We start from the raw sequence: 27,102 nt of genomic DNA, 5'->3' as shown, positions 1-27,102 counted from the left end.
TATCGGTTTGGTTCTTTATTGATACTCTTATCGTTTCTTTTTCATTACTAAATAATTGCTTTTTAAAAAAAAAAGATAAAAAAAAAAAAAGAATAAATTCAGAACAGGATTATAATTTCTATTTCTATTTTCAATATAACTGTTGTTTCTGGAGCAGCAACAGTAAAGTTGCTATATGAACTCAATATGAAACTATGAAACTAATCTAGAATGTCAGTAAAATACATATAATCTCCCTGAGTTAAAGCTGAGGTAGACGAGATTGGAGCAAATATGATTAAAAAAGGTTATTTTTATAAAACCGTCGCTATATCGTGACAGTAGTGCATGAAACAGGTAACCTGAAAAAAAACATGTGCCTCTGTGTCCTCCAGTGCTCCTAACGGCATCTGCAAGATTTCACAGACCGGAGGAAAACAAGCAGTAAGAGCTGATCTGAGGTCTGCTGTCCAGCTGCCGTCTATGAGAGCCGGCTGTCAATCACTCGCGAACTCCGACCAACAGTCCAACGAGGCCGCGCTGATCAAATATGAATCAATATTATGTTACGTCAATGCCTATTTCTCTCCTCAAATGTTTTCAGAATCATCTTGTAGTGCACGGTTTAGCTGTAAAATGAGAAAGTACCGGTCACATGACCGGAGCACAGCCAATAGGATCGCTCTCTCAATGACATGACCTGTGATTGGTCAAAGTGTAGATTTTTTAAAGCCTGAAAGCAGAGCCATGAGGAGGTGCAGAAGTCTAGTTTTCTCTCAGAACAATTGAATCACAATATGCTGAAAGGTTATAATGGAATTTTTGCCCAATGATGCCATAAATATACTGCCTACTGCCACTTTAATATCAGTCATTCTTCAGTGTACGCACGGCTGGAACGCCATGGAAAACATACAATATTTCATTATTCTTCCAGAAACCATCGGGGCACACATAGGAACTAGAGTCGTGGGTCAAAATGCAACCTGTAAAGCCTATGTCAGGAATTTCTATATATTGGTGAGCAGTTTGGGTTTATAATGGATGGCAGGGGAATATCAGAGAGGGGAATGTTTGTCGAGCAACGTTTCCTTTGAAAGCAGATAGAAAGACTGACTGTTTGTTTGTGGACCCTTTGCTCTCAGCAGAGGCTTTCAATGCAATCAATATTTGATAAAGCCAGAATGAGGGACACGACAAGGTGTGGCACACATCCAGACATTGCTCTGCTAGGTGTCAGAGTTCCTTTTTATCACAAGGCTCGCCTGCCTGCTACAATAGTTTGCCTCCAAGCTCGGAGGAAAGTCAAACAGGTAGTGTAGGTCAGACAGATAATCAGACACAAAGACACAGATATATGGATTTATACACAGATACACAAGCACACAATCTGTTAAAGACAGGGTTCAGCACTTGACGTTTGTTCTCCAACTCTGGGTTTCAGTTGAAAGTCTTTAATCTGAGCGTTGCCTTTCATCAATTAGAACAGACTCTGCAGACTGTCTAAAGATGTCCGCTGGGAACTCAAATCTATTACCTGTGAGACGCCGCTGCCCTGCAGCTGACTTTGCTGTCGAGCCCTGAAGTGTGGCCATCATCATTAAGACATCACCTTCACACACCCACCTGAAACCCCAAACCTTTGTTTCCCGAGGCCCAGACACCAATCCGACATCAAGAACTAACGGCGACGAAGGTCGACTGTTGCGTCGCCTCACGTCACATGTCTTGGCCAAAAAGTTGCACTCGAACACACCGCAAAGACTACAGCCGACGGCCAACTACCACGTACGTTCTGCGCCTGCGTGAGATGAAATAACTCTTCACACCAGCAGGTAGCGATAGGCTGTATTTGTCATTCAAAAAGGGAAACCAGGAGACCGAGGACGGCGGATATACAATCCGTCGTTATGATACATACATGAAACAAAGAGGCGTTTGCCGACCATTTTCACACCACTCTTACTCACCACTTAGCTTCATCCCAGATGGCCATGTCGTTGTGAACATATCCGTGTATTGGAGTGATGTGATGTGTTTTTCCTCTTGACTTTACTCGTTGGCTTGCTTTCTTCACATCTGCTTCTCTTCTTGTGCACTGATTTGTTTAAGCTGAACAGCCAATCAGAGTGATTTCTCTCCGACGAGGACCGTTGCCGATTCAATATGCCCCTGTCCGGAAAACCTCAGACAGGGGCAGACTAGAGCCGACGGTGCGGGACACACATATGTCTATGTCTATAAATCCTCATCTACAGCTAATACCATCGTTGTATAGAATTGTAACACGTCTTTAAATACAATAAACCTCACAAAACTGGATGTTTAGCATTGTAAAATATATTTTGAATAATCCAATAGATGTTTGATAAGTATTTGAGATTTGTTTTTTGTATTGAAGTTACTTGCCATCTCACTTTTTGCTCCACACTTGCACCTTGGCTGCATCACTCAGGAGAACAGTTCAAAATCAATATGCTGCATGAGGCCGTTTGAGAGATGTTGTAATCTTCTGTTATAATTGTGTTTTTTTCTGTGTGGTACTTTCAAAGTGTTCAGCAGTTCTAAAAAAAAACGAGATAGAGATTAGTTTGCAACCTAACCATTTTCTCATTTACTGCAGTACCTTTACACATTATCCTTCTGCCACCTCTTAATCAAACGGCAAATACGGGATTAAAAAATAAATAATAACCGCAATGTCATAGATGGTGAGCCGGTGATCAATACACACAATATGTGCTTGACCTACTAAAATCAAATTCCTATTAGGCATGATGGATTAAGCGAGTAGGGACGTATGGATTTTATATTCATTGTGATATCAACCTGGGGTCTCCATAAAAAGTCTTGACTGGCGGATTATTTTTTATCTCAAAGAAAAGAGTTTTTTCTTGCCTTTACTGTTATTTATAGTGCCTCGCTGATTAAGGGCGATTTCACAAGCCATAGTCCGTTTGGTGAGTCCGAACCAGAGTGGAAATTATACTACTGGGCTTTTTTCTATTAAGTCTGGTTCGGTTTCAAAGTGCAGGAATGAAAGTGAAAATAAAAAAAATGAAACAAAATTGATGAGGGGCGTTTACGAAGGAGCGGATTTATCTTTTTCGTCTCGAGAGCTGCCACTTCTACGCAGGGAATCTCGGACTTTGATATATTGTTGTCAAAGTGTTTTCACTTTGATCTACTGTGCAAACAAATCCCTTCTCCTTTAGTTGATCTCAAATGTCTTTATTAACCAGAGGTGTTCCAATAACATTTTTTCCTTCTGCTGATATCTGCCGAAACCAAGTACCAAACCGATACCAGCGTGATTACACATTTTTTTTTTTTTGTTATTTTTATTATTTAACAGCTCGTTGGATTTTCCACTGTGAAATATTGCCGAATGGCTGACATTTTCCTCGCTCTGACTGCCGTTACCGTTACACTCTCCTCTAGCACCGCACTGTTGTTGTTTGCTATCGTCACGTGACAAACTACCTGCAATCAGTTATTCTTTGCTGCTCTAAAACATTATTTGCCAGTGGCAGTGATACATCCAGGGCGACAGCACAGTGAAGGCTACTGTTTTGGAGCGGTGAAGAAGAAGAATTGATTCCCGGTTAAAAAAGTAAATTTTTTTCTGGGTTGATAAATGATGTAGGGCTGACCCCAGTGCTTTGAAGCTCGACCATTGCCATGGTAATTGACATCCAAATCAGTATTTGAATGCTTCGTTTTTATATGTAAGTAATATTAAACTACAAATCCCAAAATATCCCATGAAATAAGGAATTATCCCACAACATTATTTATTATTCATATTCAACATTAATTATTATTAGTTATTCTCAAACAGATATTGCTGTTTTTTAAGTGTAGAAGTGCTTGTGTGTACAATAGTGCGGCAGCTTAGAAGCCCCAAAAATGGTATTCGGGACAGCTCTAGATCGGTGCGTAGACTTGCGTACTTGCCGCTACCTGATCCCAAATTTTGGGTAGTGGACACATTTCCGCAACTCAAATTAGAAAGTCACTATTTTTGCATTCTTTATTTAGCATATTCTCTATGTTCTCTTCGGCCCAGATGTCAAGCAAACATTGGACTTCTGCAGAAGTCCAGGTCAGTCCTCTCCCACTCATGTTAACCTGTCGTTTACCTGTGTCCATCTCAACAAATGCCCGCACAGGCAGCCTGCATTTTAGTTTGCTTGGAAACCGTGCAAGACTGCCTCTCGCAAGCGGGTCTCGGACCAGTTGTTTTGGTTTGCACCAGAGTACGATTACTGCGTTCACAAGTACCCAAACAAATTGCACCAGAGTTCAATTAAAACAGACTAAATGTTGGCTTGTGAAAACGCCCTAAAACACTCAATATAAACCTCTTTTGTGTCCAGCAGGCCGGAGCAAAAGTTAAAACAAGAGATTATCTGTTTGAATGACAGCATTACAGGCTTATTTTTGTTATATTGTGTTCAAAAAATTAAGTGTCTGGTGTACGTGCAGGACTCATGCAGGAGGGGTGTTTGTGATGATTACCATATTAGGCCTGTACTCCACAGATTCCACTTAGCCTTGTTTTGTTTGAGTAAAAAGGACTGTAGTGCATAATCACGACTACTCCAGTTGGCCATGTTGCCTCAGCGAAATTAAGGTTTATTTGTTGGAAAGACAGTGGGATATTGTGCGATAATTGAGTCTGTCGAGGCTCGTGTGGCATATCACTCCCATTGTAAGCCTTTTTATCTTTTTTTTTTTGTTTTCATTGCCCGTCTCACTTCTATGAAAAGACAACAACAATAACAAGCAAACAAGGAGGGTGAATTGGAATATGATGTTTCTAATTAAAAGTTAATTTATTCCCTGCTCGCACGCTGCTTCATCTTATGTAACCGCCGCTATCAAGCAATTAAATGATAACCTTGCATTGGGAGGTCAATATTTTCCCACTTATTCTCAAATAAAGAGCACGCAAATAAACACAAATCATAAAAGTGCAATGCAAGGCCGCCGCGCTCCATGTTTTATTCATGGGGCTATAGCCTAAAGTAAATTTGTCCTATAGTTTCAGGGGTGCTTTCTGTAAACACACAACCTAAGTACATATATGCATCTTTGACATCCTGCTACACATTATTCTAATGAGTATTTTAATGATGTGTGTACGGTAAATATCATCAGCGTCCTGTACGAATCTCACAAAGTTTTTGAGTTTTCCACATTTGAAACGTGCTCAACCACGGTCCCTACACAAATCAGATTTTCTTACAGGAAATTGATGTTTTTAGCTCCCCATTATACTTCTGTCTATAAGGCCATCACGTGTCTTGTGTCCGGATATCTCGTGAGAGTTAGTACACTTTTGTTTACACTTACATACGTCTCCATTGGCTGGATCACATATCTGATTGCAATCCATCTAGGTTTTCCCGGGTTACATGCTAATAAGGTATGTTTGTCTTACTTCAGTGCAGAGGGTGAGGTTGATGCACCTGTGGCTGTTTGGTAACTGACAAAAACGGCAGAAGAAGAATACTTTTGCACTTAAGCAGTTTAATTACAACAATTAGGTGTTAGCAATAATAGCTAGCTGACGAACAGTTATCTGAAGACTACCACAAACACATGGATGAATCACATTTATGAACTAAAGGCTGTTACACCCCGGGGGGCGTGACGAATAAACAACACAAAAATGGATAGTTTTATTGCTAAATATTCACAGTATTTCGCATCAAAGTTATCCATACCAACAGCGATGCAAATTTACAGCAAAAGTCCCTAAATGTAGCGAGAAAGTTGCGGTCGGCAACGCTGACAGTCCGTCCCTTCATGCCTTCCTCCAAAGACACTCCAAATTTTCGTGGATTTGACTTGGTTGTTTGCGTGGTTGTCATTTGTTGTCCCATTGGATGTAATAACTGCGTTAGAATGCAACATGTTGCCCCGAGAGATACCATTTGTCAGCGGCTATAAGGAAAGAATCCCTAACAAACTTAAAATCATAAACATAATCAGAGTTCATGCTAGACTGTTTTTTTGACGGCGGTTGGCTGTTAATATTTCAGGATTCCGGCCATATAGAACAACTACTGGACATACAGTATGTTTTAAATAGCCATGTAATAGCCTACATTTGACATGACTTGAAGCAGTCTAAAAAAACAAAGACAAAAGGCTGGTCTGTCTGATTTCAAAATAGTGTTGTGTGGCTTGTAGGGTTAATAATAATTATAGGCGAATATTTTGAAGCTTCATTCATAATACATTGACATTGAAATTATTATTAATACCTTACTGAAACATAGCGTGCACTCCAAAAAGTTTAATTAATTAGAATCACAGTGGAGCGGAGGCACTTTGGCATTTGGCATATTTCCCAACGGACACTTTGGCTGTTGATCATTTAATCTGCCGGCCGACTACACACGATACCGGCAAAAGCCAACACATGCTGGCTAACGTAAACCCTGCATGCAACCTATTGTGGCAACTGACCCCATGTTTGGTAAAGACTGATGTTGTAGATGACATAGTCGGCCAATCAAAGGCAGATATCATAAGTAATATTCATAACTGATTAGACTACCTGAGCCTTTGCTGTTGTTTGAAACACTCACACACATTTCTGAACTTGGCCCAGACGTATGACTGGTAAAAAATCTGAGACTTGAAGACATGTTTTTAATGTCAGTGTTGAACTTTTTACAGTGCAGTGCACCTGAATGACAAATGTAGAGTCTCATCCAGCGACCCGGGCTCATTAAAACATATTACTGCTCCTGTCATGTGCGACCCACAGGCATTAAGCCTTTGGCCCATTTTGGGTATGCATAGTTAAAGAAATCATGATTCATGTTGACACAACCCAGCGATTTTAATTACTGCATTGTTGTCTGTGTGTGTGTGTGGGGAGGTTGAAGCCTCTGTGATGTATGAGCTGATTTGAAAAAGCTTTTAGAAAGAGCAAGTAAGTGCAATTTTGTGTAATTTCTATTGTTGAGATATGATAAAACAGTGCATTGATTCTCTTCTCTGTGTTTGTGGCATGCTACCTTATTAATAATGGCTGTACTCTGGGTCGCTGTGTGTTCACTGTACAGCAGTGGAAGGTGAATATAAGTTTTCTTTTCAGGAAGAAAAGAACGTTGAGCAAGGATGTATAAACTTTTAAATAATGAAGCAAAAATAAATGATTTGTTCAGCGTCAGCTTGACTGAAATATTATAGTGTTGCCTGTAGTAAAATTGTTTTTTTTTATAACAAATCGGCAAAGTAAGTAATAAAACAATAAAAAGAATAGCATGTATAACCTTAGATAAAGACTTTATATCAAGATATTACTCTTATTTTATTTTACCGCCTCTAACTCTTGTACCTGCATGTACTGTACGCTGCAAATCTCTCCTTTATGACGGATAAGTCGGGGGTTTTTTTGCGCCGACAGTCACTTTGAAGAAGTTTGACGTAATGAGTTGAAATTCTCAGCTCTGATGTCGGGATGCTTGTCACAGTCTCATTTCATTTCTGTCACAGTCTCACCTCCTGGAGAGAGAGAGAGGATGGGAACCAGAGCGATTTTTCACTGTGAACTCTCTGAACTGTGTCCACGTCGTGAATAAACCAGGAAAATGCAGAATTGTATTTGCCGATCGTTTTTTGAGAGGCACGGAGAGGTTTGTGTGGTTATTTTGGCTGCGCATGATTTAATCAAGGTAACCACAATGGATCATTTTGCGTAATGGCGCGTCACTTTTCAGATTAGAGGCTGCAGATGGAACTCACATATGTGTCCTGCTGCCCTGAGCGAAAAGGTGAGGGCTTTCATATAGCTCAGAAACAGAGAGATACTGGTAAATATCAGTCTCTAAGCAGTTTTCAGTCCCTTTATTTACAGGCTTACAGCACGGTCAAGGCAGCTATAATGATATTTTTTAGGGCTGTCAATCGATTAGAATATTTAATCGCAAATTAATCACACATTTTATCAGTTGAAAATGTACCTTAAAGGGAGATTTGTCAAGTATTTAATACTCTTATCAACATGGGAGTGGGCAAATATGCTGCTTTATGCAAATGTATGTATATATTTATTATTGGAAATCAATTAACAACACAAAACAATGACAGATATTGTCCAGAAACCCTCACAGGTACTGCATTTAGCATAAAACATATGCTCAAATCATAACATGGCAAACTGCAGCCCAACAGGCAACAACAGCTGTCAGTGTGTCAGTGTGCTGACTTGACTATGACTTGCCCCAAAACAGCATGTGATTATCATAAAGTGGGCATGTCTGTAAAGGGGAGACTCGTGGGTACCCATAGAACCCATTTACATTCACATATCTTGAGGTCAGAGGTCAAGGGACGCCTTTGAAAATGGCCATGCCAGTTTTTCCTCGCCAAAATTTAGCATAACTTTGGAGCGTTATTTAGCCTCCTTTGGGACAAGCTAGTATGACATGGTTGGTACCAATGGATTCATTAGGTTTTATAGTTTCGTGCCAGTATCTTCACTTTAGCATGAAAACTGAGCCCGCTACAACCTTCGAAATATCGAATAGGGCGCTGGGCCCAACAGCGGCCCATTTGACTTTTAAGAAGTTAATTAAAAATCGCAAGTTGCGTTAATGCGTTAAAGAAATTTGTGACTTTAAATTTTTTTCCGGTTAATGCGATATTAACGCGTTAACTTTGACTAGTTGGAACATGAAAAATCGACATGGACATTAGAGAAATGTTGTTACTGAACAGACTAACTTTCTGTGGATTTCACTAGTGTGTGTGTGACGTCTGTTGTCTGGTTGTTTGTTCGGGTCATGATGCTAAGAAGGGTTCAATCTGTAGCACAGTACACACTGCTTTATTGACACTGTTGCTCTACAATATTTCATAGTTAATATAGTTAATTTAGACGTCGGTCTAAATGAGTCATCTATTTGGAGAGTTTTTAATTACAAGCATTATTCATCAGTACTCTGTAGTTGTTGCACATTGTCATTTTAGTTTGTGACTTTGCACCGATAAACAGGCGTGATCCTTTTAATGTTTTATTCATGTTTCCTGCTTCACCTCATCTGCATGGATCTCCCATTTAATGCACCATGTGCGCTCGTATCTAAAATAAAGCACATTTCAAGGTCAGAAAATACCAATAAGAAGCAATGCTGCTTGTCTTTCCTCTAGAGTCCTCTGTCTCTTCTTCTGATGGACTCCTTTCCACTCTATCACTGGCTTGTCTTAATTTGCTTGTCTCCCTCTCTCCTCCATCTGTCTGCCTCTCTCTCATTTCTGAACTCCTCTGTTCATGTCTATATTTAAAATTATACCTCTCTCTATTCCCTCTTTTCTCTCACACTCATTTTTTTACTTCACCCTCAACATTTCTCTACCTGCCTCTCTTTTTCCCTTTCCTCTCTGCTGGTGTTATCCACCGGTCTCCCCTGACGCAGCAAAATTAATTAGAACTCATCCCATTAAGTCAGGCCCGGCCTATGCGGGAACAAGCTGAGGTGTGTGTGTGTGAGTGTGAGTCAGCTCAGCGAGCGATGCTGTAAGGACGCGATGTACCGACCTGAGCTTGACTCTATGCCCCTCAGGCACCGACAGCCCACCGGGACAAACAGCAGTGGGAACGGAGAGAGATTTGTAATGCGATAAGAAGACGAGGAGGAAAGAGAAGACGGAGGAAGGAAAGGGAAGTAGGAGGTGAAAAAAGGTGTGAGAGGAAAGGAGGAAGGTGGCCAGAAGGAACAGTAGGCGATAAAGTACTCTTATTTGGAATGAATAGAAGGACTACAGGTAGGTAATTATCGTGATTGGCGAGTGACACAAAGTCAAACTACATCAACTGAAAACCTAAAGAAAAAGACGTCTCAGTGTTTCATTGACACTGACTGACAGGTGCCTTCTGGGTAGTGAGGTGAAAAACTCTACAGCGGTGAAAAATGAGGCGGAAAAAGAAATGGATTTTGTTTGGGGGATGAAAAGACCGTAAAAGAAACTGATGGAAAAGGGGACGGCGGGAGGAAGAAAATTAAACAATTAGAGAAGGTAAGAGAGAAAACAGGAGATGAAGTGAAGGAGAGAGGGAAGAAGAAATAGGGATGGAGTGATATAGAGATTTGGATTAACACTTAGAGACAGTTAGAGGCAGCTGTGAGAGAAAGTGTGTATGTGTGTAAAGACGCAATGAAGTAGACACTTGGAACTTCCTGGAAAGATGTCACCACTTGGAAAACAGTGTCTTTTGAATGCTGACCTCATCTTGCACTTGGTAGGTGTGGACATAAACTCTAAGCAATAAAGCCATCACAAATTATTAAGTAATCACACTGTTCTGTCCCGATCCTATCAAATCAAACTGTTCTTTATGGCATTATGTTTTCAGTTTGACTTTCTCTCTATCTGTACCCATCTGTCGGTCCCATTCTCGTGAATGTGATACTGAGCGTCCACTTCAAGGATGAACTGATTCGATTTTGTAGGTCAAAGGTCACTGTGACCTCATGTCCGTCAAATTCTTGCAAACGCGTTATCTCAGGAACGCCTTCAGGGGAATTTCATTACATCTGTCACAAACATCCATTTGGACTCAAGGATGATCTGATTAGAATTTGGAGGTCAAAGGTCACTGTGACCTCACAAAACACGTTTTTGTCCATAACGCATAAGAATTCATACGCTAATTATGAAAATTTGAAGGTCCTGTATGTAGGATCTGGTGGTATCTAGCGGTGAGGTGAGGAGATTGCAACCAACTGAAGCCTCTCCCGTGTGCCAAGCGTGTTGGAGAGCTACGGTGGCCGACGCGAAAACGCAAATATCCCTTTCTAGAGCCAGTTGGAGCAGAGCCAGTGCGTAGAGTGTGTGTGTAAGTGGGAAGTGAGTAGTGAAGCAAAAGAGAGAGAGAGCAGCGGTGACGGCAGCGAGTAACGTTATCGACCCCGACCGAAGCAGGAAAAGTTAACAGAGTTCTGTTTATCTGTTCTGGGCTACTGTAGAAACATGGTTGTTTCACTCTGGTCCTTTAATACAAATATCTAATAGGATAAAATGATGATGTGATGACATTTTGGACAGACATGGATGTAAACGGCAACTTGACCTACCATGAGGTGGTAATTGTAGTTTGTCCTTACACTGGCATTCCATTGGTAGGCTTTGCACTGTGTTATGTCACAGCCCAACAACTTGTTTTAGTGGAATTACAAATATTAAGGAAGACATTAGAGATGCCATTTTATTGCAGCTTTAAAGCCTGAAACATTCCTCTGAGTCTGTGAACATTTGCAATATGTGCACCAGCAGGCAGTTTACCAAACCAGAACATTTTGTCAGTAGTACCATGATGCACAATGCACGATGTGTAGTCAGGATTTCATAGCTGCGTGAGCCGCTATGAGCCGTGGTTACACAGAGATCCCTTTGCCTGTTTCCTTGTGCAAAGATGTTCATGAGGCATGTTTTAGTGTAAAAGGAGACCGTCATACAGGATATGACCTCAGATAAGGTTAAGATGACAGATAGAGGCTGATAATGATCAAAATGAGACAGATTACGGAGGTTGCCGGTGAAGAAAATGGAAAAGAAGAAGAAGGAAGGGCTTTTTAATTAAATGAAGCTGACCTCCGACAGACAGGCGCAGAGAGAATTAGTCAACCTTTTCTCTTCTAAGTTCTAATTTGTTTGCTCAACAAAAAACAAAAAAAAGAGGACAGAGGGAAATGGTATAAGAGAGATGAGCATCGGGCTGCATAATGAGAACAACACATCATCATCAGCTCACCTCACATCACTTCCCTCCGCCACCTGAGGACACGCCACATACACACACGCAAACTCGTGAAGCGCCATCTGTTCGGCTGCCCGGTGTCAACACACACACGTCCAGCTAACCCTTGGTTCGGTGTGCACTCTAACCCAGCTCATTGACAGTTGGTGTTTGTCTATTAGGGGTGGAAAAGGTGGCTTACCCTCATTCATCACCAACTGCTGCCAAAATCTGCAGGTCCTCCCGTTTTGTAAATCACTTTAAACGGAAGCTGAAACATGAGAGTTTTAATCTCTCGATCCCCAAGTAAATGGAAGTTCTTACCGGTACTTCTCGGCTACCCCAACTTTCATTGAATGCAGCATAAATGTCCTATCTTGCAGTGTCAAAGAAAGTGAAACAGCATCGCCACATGTGTCAATAAATGGAGCTGTGATTAGGGATACTTGATACACCACACAGATGTACCGGCAGGGATACATAGACTACAGTAATGCAATGATGCCGTTTCCATGGTTGCCGCGCATATCGCCTGGCTCGCTGAGTGCTTGTCTGCATGAGGAGCGGAGTCAGACCCCGCGTGTCCAAGAGAGAACGCAGGCGGAGTCGCTCCCCGTCTGAAAAGACCTTAATTCGACGGCCTAGTTTTTTCGGTGTTGTCGGCTCTAGTCTGCTCGTATCGAAGGTTTTTCAGCCGATTCAGCATGTTGAATTCAGCATGCTGAATCGGCGGCGGCGCTCGTCAGTGAGAGAAATCACTCTGATTGGCGGTTCAGCTTAAACAAATCAGTACACGAGAAGAGAAACAGAAGTGCGGAAAGCAAGCCGACGAGTAAAGTCAAGAGGAAAAACACATCGCAGACATTTTCACAGCGACATGGCCATCTGGAATGAAGCGAAGTGGTGAGTGAGAGCGGTGTGAAAATGGTCAGCAAACGCCGCTTTGTTTCATGTACGTATCATAACAACAGCTTGTATATCCGCCGTCCTCGGTCTTCCGGTTTCCCTTTTTGACTGACAAACACAGACTACCGTCACCCGCTGGTATGAAGAGTTGTTTCATCTCACGCAGATGCATAACGTAGTTGTAGTTGGCCGTCGGCTGTCGTCTTTGCAACATGTTTGAGTGCAACTTTTTGGCCCAGATGAAGGTGATGTAAGGCGACGCAACTGATGGCTTTCGTCGCCGTTAGTTATTTGATGTCGGCATGGTGTGTCCCTAGCTTTTTTGATTCTGATTCTAAATCTTTTAGCGTGTATTTACCGTTACTTTCACCCCTGACCCACCTCGGCTATCAGCTCATAATGGTTTGCCTCCCAACCACTTAAAGATGTTTATGTGCGTTAGTGGGTTTATAGCCCAACTTCACAAACCCAGTCAGTTGATCCTATTGACACTCCCAGAGAGAGAAAGACAGGGAGAAGGGAGATACAGCAGGGTTAATGGCTGATTCATCTTGTCTTTGAAGTGCTCTTCATTCAGTTCATATAAAGAATCTTCTCTCAGATGAAAGTGGAGTTGAGCTTGAGAGGAAAGTGGAAAGTGGAGTTGAGAGGCGGCGGGGAGTTTTGATGGAGAGATCCATTTGACAGGGTCATAGTTCCTCCTCCTTTATTTCCATCGGTGGCCTGTCACTCACGCCTTCATTTCCTGTCTGCCTGTTGACCCGCCTCACCTGTCTGCAGGTCACTTTCCTCTGCTATACAAATTTTATTCATTTTAGTGGGATGACGGACAGGGCAAAAAATAATTCCTCTCCCACACAAACACACTCATGCCTTCCTGTCTGTCTGTCTGTCATGCTGTTTAGCTCTCTGCGATGGCCGGCCCATTTTGCAACGCTGCCCGACCTTTGCGTGCCAAAGGGAAACATTACACAGCTGCTCCCTGCCATGCTGGCAGACATCACCCACACTCAGGTTTTAATTTCTCTACTAGATACCGCAGGCATCACTGTCCACATTTGTCTGTGTGTGTGTGTGTGTGTGTGTGTGCGAGACCGAGAGAAACCATGTGCTAGTTTTTTAAGCCAGCAAAAAAAATCAGCCAGCCACCCACCATGTCCTAACTGCCTTCAATCACAAATAAAACTCTGTGTAAACATGCTAATGTAATTCCAGGGCTGATAAAAGATGCATCTATTGTGTCAAGTTGAGGTGCTGGACCACACTTGAACACACATGTAAACATGGCATTAACATGGCCCTCAGCGATAAGATTCAGACTGAACAAGAACACTTAAAACACAGGACAGAACAGACCCAGAATACCCCGAGGATCCAGTCATCCGACCAGTTAAACATATGTGGCAGGCCGCTGGTAGAGAAACACATTTATTTAAGTATTAATTATTAATTGTTTAATAATCTTCTGTAGAAGATTTGTGGTGAAAGCTCCTTTCAATCTCAACTTTTAAGCCAAAACGAACAAGAAGTCTTGAAAGTGCTCAGAAAATTTCCCAATTCCACCAATGCGGAAGTGTTTTAAACTTGCATTCTCTCTAATAGCCAGCAGGGGGCGACTCCTCTGGTTGCAAAAAGAAGTCTGATTGTATAGACTCCTATGAGAAAATGAGCCTACTTCTCACTTGATTTATTACCTCAGTAAACATTGTAAACATGAGTTTATGGTCTCAATCGCTAGTTTCAAGTCTTCTTCAGTACAGCATGATGTTCATTTAGTAAATTATGGTCCCGTTTAGAGTCAAATAGACCATAAAGCAGGGGATGCTTCAGGGCGGGGCTACCTTGTGATTGACAGGTCGCTACCACTACGTTGTTCGGTCTGGGTGTAGTCTACGTTTTCGTCTTAGAACATTAACCCTTTCACAGTGTGTTTTCAGTTCATGAAAGTTAAGTGTAATATTTCGGTCGCCCAAAAATGTCTTATTCAGCGTTAAGTTGTAGCTCCACCCTCTCGTGTCACTTCTGGTTGCAAAAAGCGAAGATGCCGAACTCAAGGCTTCAAAACCATACTTCACAAACTTGTTATCTAGCTGTGTCCAGGACGTTTCTGGGCGTCAGCCTTTGGGAACTGGGTGTGCAGCCGCCACGCATGCGCAAGCACGCATCCAAGAGGAAACTATGAAAATGGCGGAGGTAAGGTGTACATTGATAGTTTTGCAGGGCACAAATATTAATTGAGGATTGCCTATACTAGGGCTGTCGCGGTGAAGGATGAGCAATGGTTCAATAGCACGATTATTGCTTCTTCTTTTTTTTTGCATATTACTTATTTTTCCTGATTTTAGTGCTTTATAAATAAGCTTTATTGTTAGGCTAATATTAGGTATATTGTTGCTTATGACAGTTTTAGACCTAATTAAATACTCATTTATTGTTAAATGCAGAAAGCAAAAGGGCAATGAGGCGCAGCGTTTTTTTTCAGCTGAGATGTTTTGGTTGTGTCTGGTTGCTATGATACGGAATATCCGCAGAAGTAAATATGTTGGCACAAGGTAGAGTACTCGCTCTGGATGAAGGGAAGTCTTAAGCACATTGAGAGAGAGAATAAAGGAGTTCATTTCCACTCCATCGTTGTTGTTGTTCAACTCTTGTAAATGCATACACCGAAGCTATAGTCTGAGAGTGTGAATTTGAAACACGTGAATCACATCGACGCAATCCAGTTCCATGTGGAAAAGCACGTCTGTACTGAAGGGTGGTACTATTTCTCTTCCTCTTCATATCTCCATTGGTGGTTGAGGAAAGTGAGTGTTAAATCCTTAGATGTATTTACATGACTTAAAGTCGTACCTCGATTCAGTGTGGAAAAACGATTCACAGTATCTGCAGAGGGATTTATCAGGCTACCACATGTAAATGTGAAGTATCAAAGTGAAAGAGGCGGCGTCGTTGACGACTTTACTCGCACTAATGAATCTGTTACGTTTGTTTTCTGTCTTTCTGAACTCATGAGAAGAGAAGCAGGTGTGGTTGGTTTTTCATTAATACACTGTGTGCAGGGAACACAGTTATCTGGCAGACAGACGCACGTGCACGCACTCACACAGCAGCTGTTGCTCCAGCTCTTGCGTTTAATTGTGTGATGATGTGTGTGAGGTAAACTAAGTATTTTGACTTACATTTGCATGTCGTAGCAGCTGTCTGAGAGAGTGTGTGTGTGTGTGTTTTGGGTTGGATTTTTTCATTTCTGAAGGTTTACACTGGGCGGAGGTGAGGAAAAAAATCAGAAAAGAAAAACAGAAAATAAGAAAGGGGAATAAGAAGAAAAAGTAGTCAGAAAAAAGAAGAGCAAGTAGGTGAGAATAAGATAAGAGAGCAGGACAGAAACAGAAGTGCGAGACAAGAGGAGCAGGAGGGAATAAGGGGTGGAAAAATGAAGGATGCATCACACTAAACAAACAGAGGTGGAAGTGAAGGGAACAGGGGCCACAAGAGGAGGAAGGAGGGATAGTCAAGGAGAAGAGAGGGAGAGATAGTGAGCTCCCACAGCAGGTAAACACAGAGATGGAGAGGAAGAAGAAGAAGAAGAGATAGTAAACCTCCTCCAGCAGGACTAAAAAGTTCTAATGAGAGACAGTTGGGAAGGTGTTGAGGGGTGGAGAGAATAAGAAAAGATAGCGTCTCCCTCTCTTTCAGTCTGTCTGGCTGGTTGGGATGCTAACTATGTCGGATCCTCAAGGACCAAAACACAGGTATCTTGGTGTAAACACAATTAATGAAGGATGATGGAGGAGAGAGAATGAATGAGAGGTGGATGGAGCGGCGGAGACAGGACATACCGTCTTTGTCAGACTTTCTTTTTCTCTGTTTTTTTCATTTTGTCTTGCTCTCTCAGTGTCACTTGCCGTTTTATTCCTATCTTTCTAGCCTCTCAACCGGTGGGTGGTGGGTGGTGGGTGGTGGGTGGTGGGTGGCGTACGTAGATGGAGGAGTGGGTTGGCAGCCCCCGTGGTGCTGACAGCTCCTGATAGAGCTGTTCTAATGGGAGCAGATGATGATTGACGGCCACGCAGCGAGCTGACAGCACATAAAGGTCACATTAGCTCCCACTGCGATAAATAGAGGAAAAGATGGAAAGAGGCAGAGAGAGAGAGGGAGAGAGGGAGTGAGAGAGAGAAGGCAGGTGGATGAGAGAGAGAGAGAGAGCAGCTGAGGAGGACCGGGAGTAAAGACAGACAGTCAGGCACACAGATGAAATGTCAAAAAGCCTGGGAAGACGGGGGGAAAATAAAAATAGAAAGACCAAACAGAGGTGGAAAGAAAAAAAAGCCAATCAGAAAAGTCTGCCAGCGCAGGCAAACAAAAGATTCAAAACGAAAAATGGAGACAGATAACTTGTCTCTATTTCTTCCCGTCTTCAGAGAGAGTCTGTTGCTCATAATTTGAACTCCCACACCAGAGCAAAGCTGTTGATTCTCTAACTTTTGTGAGTTCACTAACACCTGCTATCAACCTTTCTATCTCTGTCCTTCCACTTGGCAACATCAAAAACAGTATATTGTACATAAGGTAAGCACCTTTCGTATTTAATGGGCTGTCAATGGATTCAAATATGTCTTTATTTATATTTATTTATTGGAAATATTGGAAATCAGCACATAACAATGACAAATATTGTCTAGAAACCCTCACAGGTGCTGCATTTAGCATAGAAAAACTGCATGTCTGTAAAGGGGAGACTCGTGGGTACCCATAGAACCCATTTTCATTCACATACCGTGATGTAATGAATATGTTTGAACGATACTTTTACTCGTGTTGTTTTTTTTGGGGGCTGTCAAAGGTAATGCGATAATAACGTGTTAACGCAAAGTCATTTTAACGCCACTAATTTCCTTAACGCATTAACGCAACTTGCGATTTTTTAGGTTGTAGCAGGCTCAGTTTGAAAATGGCTGGCATTGTATGAAACTAGAAAACCTCTATCTATCTATCTATCTATCTATTGGAATCTATTGGTACCAACCATGTTATACTAGCTTGTTGCGAAGGAGATTAAATAACGCTCCAAAATTACGATAAATTTTGGCGAGGAAAAATTGTCATGGCCATTTTCCAAGGGGTCCCTTGACCTCTGACCTCAAGATATGTGAATGAAAATGGGTTCTATGGGTACCCACGAGTCTCCCCTTTACAGACATGCCCACTTTATGATAATCACATGCAGTTTGGGGCAAGTCATAGTCAAGTCAGCACACTGACACACTGACAGCTGTTGTTGCCTGTTGGGCTGCAGTTTGCCATGTTATGATTGGAGTATATTATTTATGCTAAATGCAGTACCTGTGAGGGTTTCTGGACAATATCTGTCATTGTTTTGTGTTTTTAATTGATGTCCAGTAATAAATATATACATACATTTGCATAAAGCAAGCAGATTGTCCACTCCCATGTTGATAAGAGTATTAAATACTTACATTTTGAACAGATAAAAAAATTTGTGATTAATTTGCAATTAATCGTGATTAACTATGGACAATCATGCGATTAATTATTAATTATCGATTGACAGCGCTCATTTTTTTGCTTTCTTTTGAACTAGTTACTTTCATAAGTGCATTTTCAAATAGTACTCCTCTTATCAGTATGTGTGCAGAGGTCTTACATGACAGAATAACTGAAAGCACGTGTGTAGCTGCCCAAGGCGTTACGTTTGCAAGTTTGTTTTCTCCAATCTGTTGTGTTGGATGCCGTTACAATGAGATCCATAGAGTATGTATTTTTTTTCCCGCCTTGACTCAGGAATAAATGGAAACCCTGTGAAGCAAGGTCTTTTTGAGGCTATTTCCTCAGAGGTGTTAATTAATTCAACACTGTGGTAAATCAGAAAGCACTAACTTTGTGCTATTAATCAAATATCCCCGGTGGTAAGATCTAATTTGTCTCTTCTGTTCTGCTTGTCTTTATGAGATAATGTTTTTTTTTTCTTAGCTTTCTCCTTTGTCACATGAAAAGGTTTCGGTGTTTGTGACAAAAGAAATCTTTTTGAACAAACGGTGCTTTGAAAACTACCAATTAAAGTGTTTTTTTTTATTTTTAAAGCTAACACTAATTAGCGGCTTGGCAATGTTTCCTTGTTTCCAAAGCCTTAGTTATTATGATTTAGTTACTTCAAAGACAAACACCTTTTTTCATGCAGTGTGTCTGTTATTTTTCCCAATCCCTGTTTATTATATTGCAAACTTGACCTATTCATACGCACCTTCAGAGACACATAGCAGCTATTTTTTGGCTGGACCGCACAGAGCCAGCCTTACAAACACAAAAGTCTGTCACTGAGTGACTGACTGAGTGATGAAGTTACACGATTGGTCAGCCGAGTGTTTGAGTTTCCTCATTGGCTGTTGCTCTGAGGCGACTCAAGACTTTCAGACTGAAACCACAAATCCTCAGGGACTTCTACCGGGGCACCATAGAGAGCCTCCTGACAGGCTGCTTCACCACCTGGTACGGCAGCTGCACCAACGTGGACCGTAAGGCGCTGGAAAGGGTGGTGCGCTCGGCCCAACACATCACCGGGTGCGAGCTGCCCAGCCTGCAGGAGCTGTACACCCAGCGGTGCCTCAGGAAGTCCCTGAGGGTCATTAAGGACACGACACACCCCCACAACAGCCTGTTCTCCCTCCTGAACCTCTGGTAGAAGATACAGGACCCCCAGGACTCTCACCAGCAGACTGAGGAACAGGTTTTTCCCCCAGGCCATCAGACTTTTAAATCTATAATTCATTCGACACATTCTTACACAAAAATATTTCTTATATATACTATACTGTATATTATACTGTATATACTGTATATATTCGTAATACATATGTTCTTAATATGCCCTTGTATAAAGTATTTCCTTTTATAATTGTAATGTAAATGTAAATGTAATATCATTTATTTTAATGGAGCTTCCCAGCAAGAAGTATTTCACACGTTTGTACCTGTACAACCGGCGTGACAATAAACATCTTGAATCTTGAATCTTGAATCTTCCAAAATGAAAAGGCGGAAACAGTCCTCTATGCAAATCAGCCCGTCCAGCGCGACGCGTCCGGCTTACCAAACTTGGACCAAACTGTCAAACTAGGCGATCTAGTTCTAAAATGAAGTCAAGTCAAGTCAAATTTATTTCTATAGCACATTTCAAAACATGAGCTGACCTAAGTACTTTACAGTCATAGGCAGAATAAAAACAGGTCAACAGAGCAGACAACAAAATCACACATATCCACAGACAGAGACCAAAAAAAAAGCTTTGCTGCTGGGCGTTGACGCACAATTGATAATCACTTCTTGGTAATATACGTTCTTTGCCCCTAGTGTCCTCGTCAGACATCGTGGACATGTAGCACTGGATTTAACATTAAAGACATGACCACTGACTATTTGTATAACGATTTAGCCACAAATTCACAGACTGACCATACGCGGTCCAGCCATATACTCGGTTTTGACCTTTTGAGTCTTGTTTTCCATTCTATACCTTCCTCCTCTTCCTATAGTTCTTCACCCCTGTTTTACCTTTCTCATACATTTATACATATTGTATACTCCAGTTCTTCCTGCCCCGGTGTACATGCGGCCTGACAGTCCTCCTATAACAGGATCCTGACATTTCCTGATGGATATGGAGACAGCAAACAGAGTCTACCTCTGCTTCCTCCTCCTCCTCCTCCACTGACTGCTGCATCTCACCTTTCCTCCCTTTCCTCCCCCTTTCTCCTCACATCCTCCCTTGTGTGCTGTGTGAGGACAGATGATGCAGGTGTGTATTTGGAGAGGACGGGTGTGTGTGTTTATACAATGTGAGAGTGTGTGTGTGCATCGGTCCGTCTCTCTGCAGGCTGTTTATACTAGTCTGGAGTTTTCCACCAATCCCCGTATGGCTAGGTGTTGTGTCCCACCAGACACACAAACACGTACACTAGAGACCAAACATCTCATTAATGCCAGTCGGATGTGTGTGTGTGTGTGTGTGTGTGTCATGGTTGCGTTCAGGGCAGAGGGAGACCGTAAGTGCACTCGCTGTGGTTGATGGAGAGAGCATTTGTATGCGTATTTGTGTTTGAGTGTATGTGTGAAGGAGAGAGACAAAGTATGTGTGAATGTGCGTGTTTTTCACAAACACCGTGTTCATGTAAAAGTGTGTGTGTTAAATACTGTCAGCGGCCAGATGGTTGTGAAAGCTGCAGCATCATTTTAGAACAAAAGGAGAAGATAAACTTCTCTAGGGTGATATGTGTGCGCGTGTGTGTGTGTGTGTGTGTGTGTGTGTGTGTGTGTGCTTATACGTGTACATGTGTGTAAGTGTTCCTGCCCTTTTATCATTATGAGAACCAATAATCCTCCAAACTCATTTTGCAGATCATCACTTTGAAAAGGGCACGCAGTAGTTTAATGTGAGGGTAAAAGGAAAAGTTTGGTTTATTACTACTGAGGTAGGGCTGCACAATTAAACGAATAATAATCACGATATTGGCTTCCCAAATTAAATGAACATGATCGACATGTGATACTGAAGTTTAAACTCTAATTAATATATAAACTTATGGGTGATCGGATCCCAAGTGGACAGCTCTAAGTACAGGTGTGAATGCACTCAAGATGCATTGAGGACGCTTTGAGATCTGATCGCTCAGATCACATTCAAAGCTGGTCTGGGCCGCCTATTGCTACATTCTTTTCGTACGCGAATGTGTCCTGGGCTACATTAAGGACCGCCTACTCAGCTGATGTCCTGCTTGGATCCGCAGGGGCTCACTGCGCCCCTCATGTGAGCCTTGTGGCATGGAAACGGCTTCTGTTCTCTACTGTATCCTGTCTGTATTTTATTAAAATATAACTTATCTATAGGTTACATAATTTACAGACTATCAGACTAGGCACAGGAAGTGCATTATTACCATACTGTCGGTGATGTGTCGGTGTTTTTGTTCCGGTGCTCTGCAAAGAGCTGACACCTGCCCACCCGCTTGCTCTCCTCCCCGGCTCTCTGAAGCTCTGTACCCCGCTGTTGCCTGGCAAAAGCAGCGGTGTCAGCAGCATGGAGGTCCCCGGGGACCGCTGGTACAATAACCTTATATATTGATGTTAATAAAATGTACCCAAATTCACAAATATGTAGGATATTACTACTGACCTTCCTGTACGATGCATCTTCTGCTGTATTAACCATGTGCCACTATAAGTGTTTATTTGCATATAGAGCGGGGAAGTGAGATCGGAACACAAGTGGTCACTCAAGACGCACGTGGAGACGCATTCTAATGCCAGCTGTGAACAGGCGTAAAGAGAGTGCTACATATGCATGTCTCCGTGTCAGTGTATGCATGTGCACTATATGAAGTAATGACATAGTATCCCCTCTGCAGAGCATTTTTCATCTTCACCACCTAATTTCTCATGATGAATGCGTCCCCATTGTTCCATACGCTAGGTTACTTTAGCTAATTTATAGAGATAAAATAGCCTGATCTTGCAAATGCACAGATAATGAAGTAACGAGGAGGAAGGTTGAATGAAAGAGAGAACAAAAACAGATGGGTTTTGAGCGGTTTAAATCTGGCTGTATTTGTTTCAACCTGTGAGGATGCCAAAATCACACCACAAACCCTATTCTTCCACTATGCTTACCCATACTTTCTTGTTCATGTGTGTACATATGTATAGATTCGGTATGTAAGCCGATGGACATGTGGCTGCATAGTTAAATGGCTCCTGGGAGACTTAATGTACTGACAAATCCCAGGCAGCGGTGCACACGCAGTGTGAAGAGTAGCATGGAGCTCAGCGGTGAAAGCATTATCATAAATAGTGTTGAAACTGAACAGTGAGAGACTCTGCAAGAGATCCTAAATCTTCCCACTGTTTGTTTGTGTGGAGATAAACTGTAGATTTTCTTCCGCTGGCTGTCGAGGTCTGGTGACAGTGTCCGAAATTAACTTGGTACATATCATGATACAGGGGTACAGATTCAATATAGTGATATATTGCAATACTGTAAGCAAGGCGATGTATTGCGTTTAGGAAAACTGTCATAGTATAAAGAACACACCACCATATGCATAAAATCTGAGTAAAAAACAGAGTTTACTTGTTGACTTTTTTTTATACAATCAGAACAGTGGGATCTATATTTGCATTTATCACAGTCCCTGTAACATCCAACATCATCATAGCACTAAACTTTGTGCAATCTGAGCCACTGTCTGCCACGAATCTTTGCATGTAAACTATTAATTAAAGATCAAGTTGATTTTGAGAATCGTTATCGCAAAACACATCGCGATACTCAAGTGTATCCATATTTTCTTACACCCCTATCACATATATGTTTGTTTCAGTTCATTTCATTGAGATATTATGTTGAATACAAACTTAGAGAAGAGACCAGAGCAAAATTTGAAGCAAAATAATTTAAATATTGATCAACGGTTCATCAATTCAAACTTGAACACTAGGTTTGGGCGGTATCTATTTATTCATACAATCAGATTTTACCGGATATAGGCTACTATATCCGGTAAAATCTGGGTCGGTGTAAGGGACTTGGCTTTGGTCTTGTGGAGTTGTAGCATTTATTCACCAACAAACAGCCTAAACTGTACACACACTGCTACATGGCGGTGCAACTCCGTGGAAAGGACCGCTCCTTATGTAGATATACACAGCTCATTCTAAGGTAAACACAAAACACAACAATTCTTTTTTTAAAGTGATTATACACTAAAGAAAACATACCTATTAATATTAAATTCCATGTCTTCCAATAGATCCCCCTAAATGTTCCTTTAAAAAGTGTCATCTTTAGGAAAGTGAGGACATTTTGTTTGATCCTCATCTCTTTGATATTTGAAGTTGCTTTAGGGTTACGGTTGAATAAAGATTAGGGAGAGATTAGGATGAATATAAATAGATCAGTGAGGTTAGGGAGATAAAGTACATGGAACGTCCTCTGCATTTTGGGTGTGAATGCTTGTGTGTGTGTTCATTTATGTTTGGAGAATTATTAAATTATACATACATTCAATACATAATCAAGTACTTTATATCGACAGACTCTTTAAGACTAATTACTTTTCAGTGCATTTCGTCTTTTAATGTATGTGTGTGTTTCATATTCAAACTCATTCGTCTCTGTGTTTTTTGCAGTTTTCTTCCCTCTGCGTGATGATGCAATTATTTAGTATTAACGCTGCGTTCGATTGCTTGAGTTATTGTCTTTAAGGGAATATTCATGAGGCGGAAAAAGTCTTTATCCCTCATTTGATTTAAGTACTGCCAGCCGCAACAGAAACTACACAGCCAAAAGCTCATTAAAAATGCTGAGTCATTTCTGGTCGGGGGAAAAGCTGAGTCGGCAGAATGCAGTGCTGCTGCAGCTTTGTGCATATGAGGTTGACTAACCTATACGACCTCTTCCTCGTTCTTATAGCCTAATTGTCTCTGTTATTCCACCCAGATGTGTGTTTTTGTATAACAGATAAATCTCTACTGTATTGTCCGCAGCTTTTATTTGTCCTCTCACAGTCTTCTCTTACTTACAGAAAAACAAAAGCTTATGCTGCTCTAACCATGTCAAAAGTGAAGGCGATGCTGGAGTACCTTAAAGTTGCATTCTTTCTAACAGCCAGCAGGGGGCGACTCCTCTGGTTGCAAAAAGAAGTCTGATTGTATAGAAGTCTATGAGAAAATGACCCTACTTCTCACTTGATTTATTACCTCAGTAAACATTGTAAACATGAGTTTATGGTCTCAATCTCTAGTTTCAAGTCTTCTTCAATACAGCATGATGTTCATTTAGTAAATTATGGTCCCATTTAGAGTCAAATAGACCATAAAGCGGGATGCTTTTTATTTTCCACGAAATACTAAAGACACTATAATAACTAAATAAATGATAATCGAATAGTATTTTTGCTTGAAATGCACATCTCTATGTAGTTCAAAACTCTTGTTTCATTTTGTTGACATATTAGACTCAAAGGTTTTTACAGAGTGAATTTTGGATATCTCTTTTTTATCACTCCATAAATCAGAAAATACTGTCAACAGCCATTTTCGCAGAGCTTTTTAGAAATGTTCTATGAATCAGGCTATGAATGATATATGAACAAAGCCCTCCGTAAAAAACCTTCAGAATAAAGATAGGAATGAAACTGGAAAGTTTGGTGTGTGTAAGTATTACTGAAGTGGAGAGTTTTGGCTCAAAGTCTGAGAAAAACCTCATTTTGAGAAAACAGCCTTTAAAGATATGTTTTGTAAAATCCCATACGTTTTGCAAGACACTACAAGTGAATAGGGTAAAAATAAATAACTAATAGATGTCACCATGACTCCCTCAGTTGTTTTTTTTCACAAGTTTTCTGAAATGTTATGTTTAAGTATGCAAATGAGGTATTATCTAATGATAACGCAAATAGACAAAGTAGTAAAATAAACACCTCAATGTGTATTTTGGAGGTTATCTTTCCACTAGTCTGAAAGACGTCATGTTACGGAAGCAAAATAGCCCAAAATCTCAAAATTGACCAGTGCATGAAAAAAGGATGTTTTTGCCTGGGGTGCCTCGCCTTAACTTTTTACAGCTGTCAAACTTAATTAATTGCCATGTTTCCCTCTTGAGGTAATTTTTTCTAATGAATTGCTCTGGCAGGTGCAACATGGAGAATTTGTTAGGAGCAATTCAAACCTGCCCACTTGTACAGCTGAGTCTGAAGGCCTGCCACTGTAGGAAGAGACTCTTAACTAATTCTCATTGGTTGCATCCATCGGCTTAATTAATGGGAAATACTGAAAGGCTTCTATTGATTACTTTCTGGTCATTTTCAAATATTGCTATTGAGTTGGGGCCTGCTTGCTTTTTAAGTGGAAGTGAAGTATTGTATGAAAGGTAATTCAAAATCAGAAAGGACACCCCATTTCTGTTCAAGTGTACTACAAAGATGCAATCAGAGCCTCCTGCGTGGCCTACGATAGGTCAGAATAAAGCGGTACATCAGCCGTGTTGCTCACAGCGAGCAAAGTGGAGTGGCGAGGGGGTTACGGTTTGGTTTGGTGTTTATATAGCCTGATGAATTTAAGTCCGTGGAGTGTCATCATCGCAAAAACAAACGCAGCAGAAAGACGTAAGGAGTGAAGAGAGCAGGGTTACAGGGTGTCAGCTTTGATAGGTGTCAAAAGGGTCAACTGTGAGGTGTCTCCTCTCTCAACTGCTATTGATTGGCCTCAAGGAGAGAGAGAGAAGAGAGAAGGGAAGAAAAGAAAGGAGAGAGATAAAGAAAAGAGGAAGAGGAGACTTGAGAGGAAGGGGCTTGTGTCTGAGGTGAGGAGAGGAGGTGAACGAGGGAGGCAGCGGATAAGACAACATAAGGGGGTAAAAAAAAAAAAAGTCAAACTGAAAGAGGATCTGATGAGGAGGGCCGGGGAGGAGAGATGAAAGGACACGGATAGAGGGAACGAGTGGATTTGGCAGCTGAAAAAAAGGTGAAATGAAGTTCACCGCGGAAGGAAAGGAGTCTCTCATACTTCCGTAATTATCTGTTTCACTTCCCTGTTTTCACCCCCGTTGAGAACAGTCTCTCTCTCTCAGTCTCTATCCTCGACTCCCACTCGCTTCCATTACACTTTCGCCCAATTTTTACCTCTTTCGCCTTTCATCTTCCCTTTGTCTCTCTCTCTCTCTCTCTCTCTCTCTCTCGCGCTCTCTCTCTCACACACGGAGACCTTTGAATGTGTCCTAATCTCCTGGACATGTTGGAGCATTAGATGAGCTCACAAAGTGAATGTCAGCCAAAATAAACACAACCCTTGGTCGTCAAACAAGGCATATTATTAACGGTTTGCTCTTTCACTACATCCTCCGTCTCTCCGTAAGACGCACACTTTGCACACACACAAATCACCTCGCTTGTCTTTTTCTGTCAATTTCCTCACCGTCACATTGAACAACTCTCGTAACAAAACACCATTGTCTCTCTTTGGTCTGCCTGTTTGAATAGTTGTCATGTTTGTGTTTGTTTTCTATGTTGTTTACTCTGTTTTTATCTAGAGGGAAACAGGGGAAAAGAGTTGAATGTGTGTGAGAGAGACGGACAGACAATAGACTAGCAGTGAGTGAGGAAGAGACGGTTGGAGGGAGGAGAGAGAGGTATAAACGGCAGTGGTAGTTGAGGACGGCGAAATTAAAAAGGCAGAGGAGGGCTATCAGAGAGCCTTTTAATTAGCCATCCCTGTTTATCACCGTCGGCACACCGAGCCAAGGTGCCGTCTGTTGTCGTGTCAGGAGGAAGTCGGAACAGCACTTTTCTCTGAGGCAGCAGGCATGAAGGAGAGACGGAAGATGAAAGAGGCCAAGACGAGAGAGAGACAAGGAAGGAAAGTTAAGAGAGAGAGAGAGAGAGAGATTC

Source organism: Sebastes fasciatus, chromosome 17, assembly GCF_043250625.1.
Source record: "Sebastes fasciatus isolate fSebFas1 chromosome 17, fSebFas1.pri, whole genome shotgun sequence".
Lineage (NCBI taxonomy): Eukaryota > Metazoa > Chordata > Actinopteri > Perciformes > Sebastidae > Sebastes > Sebastes fasciatus.
This window is presented reverse-complemented; position numbering follows the sequence as displayed.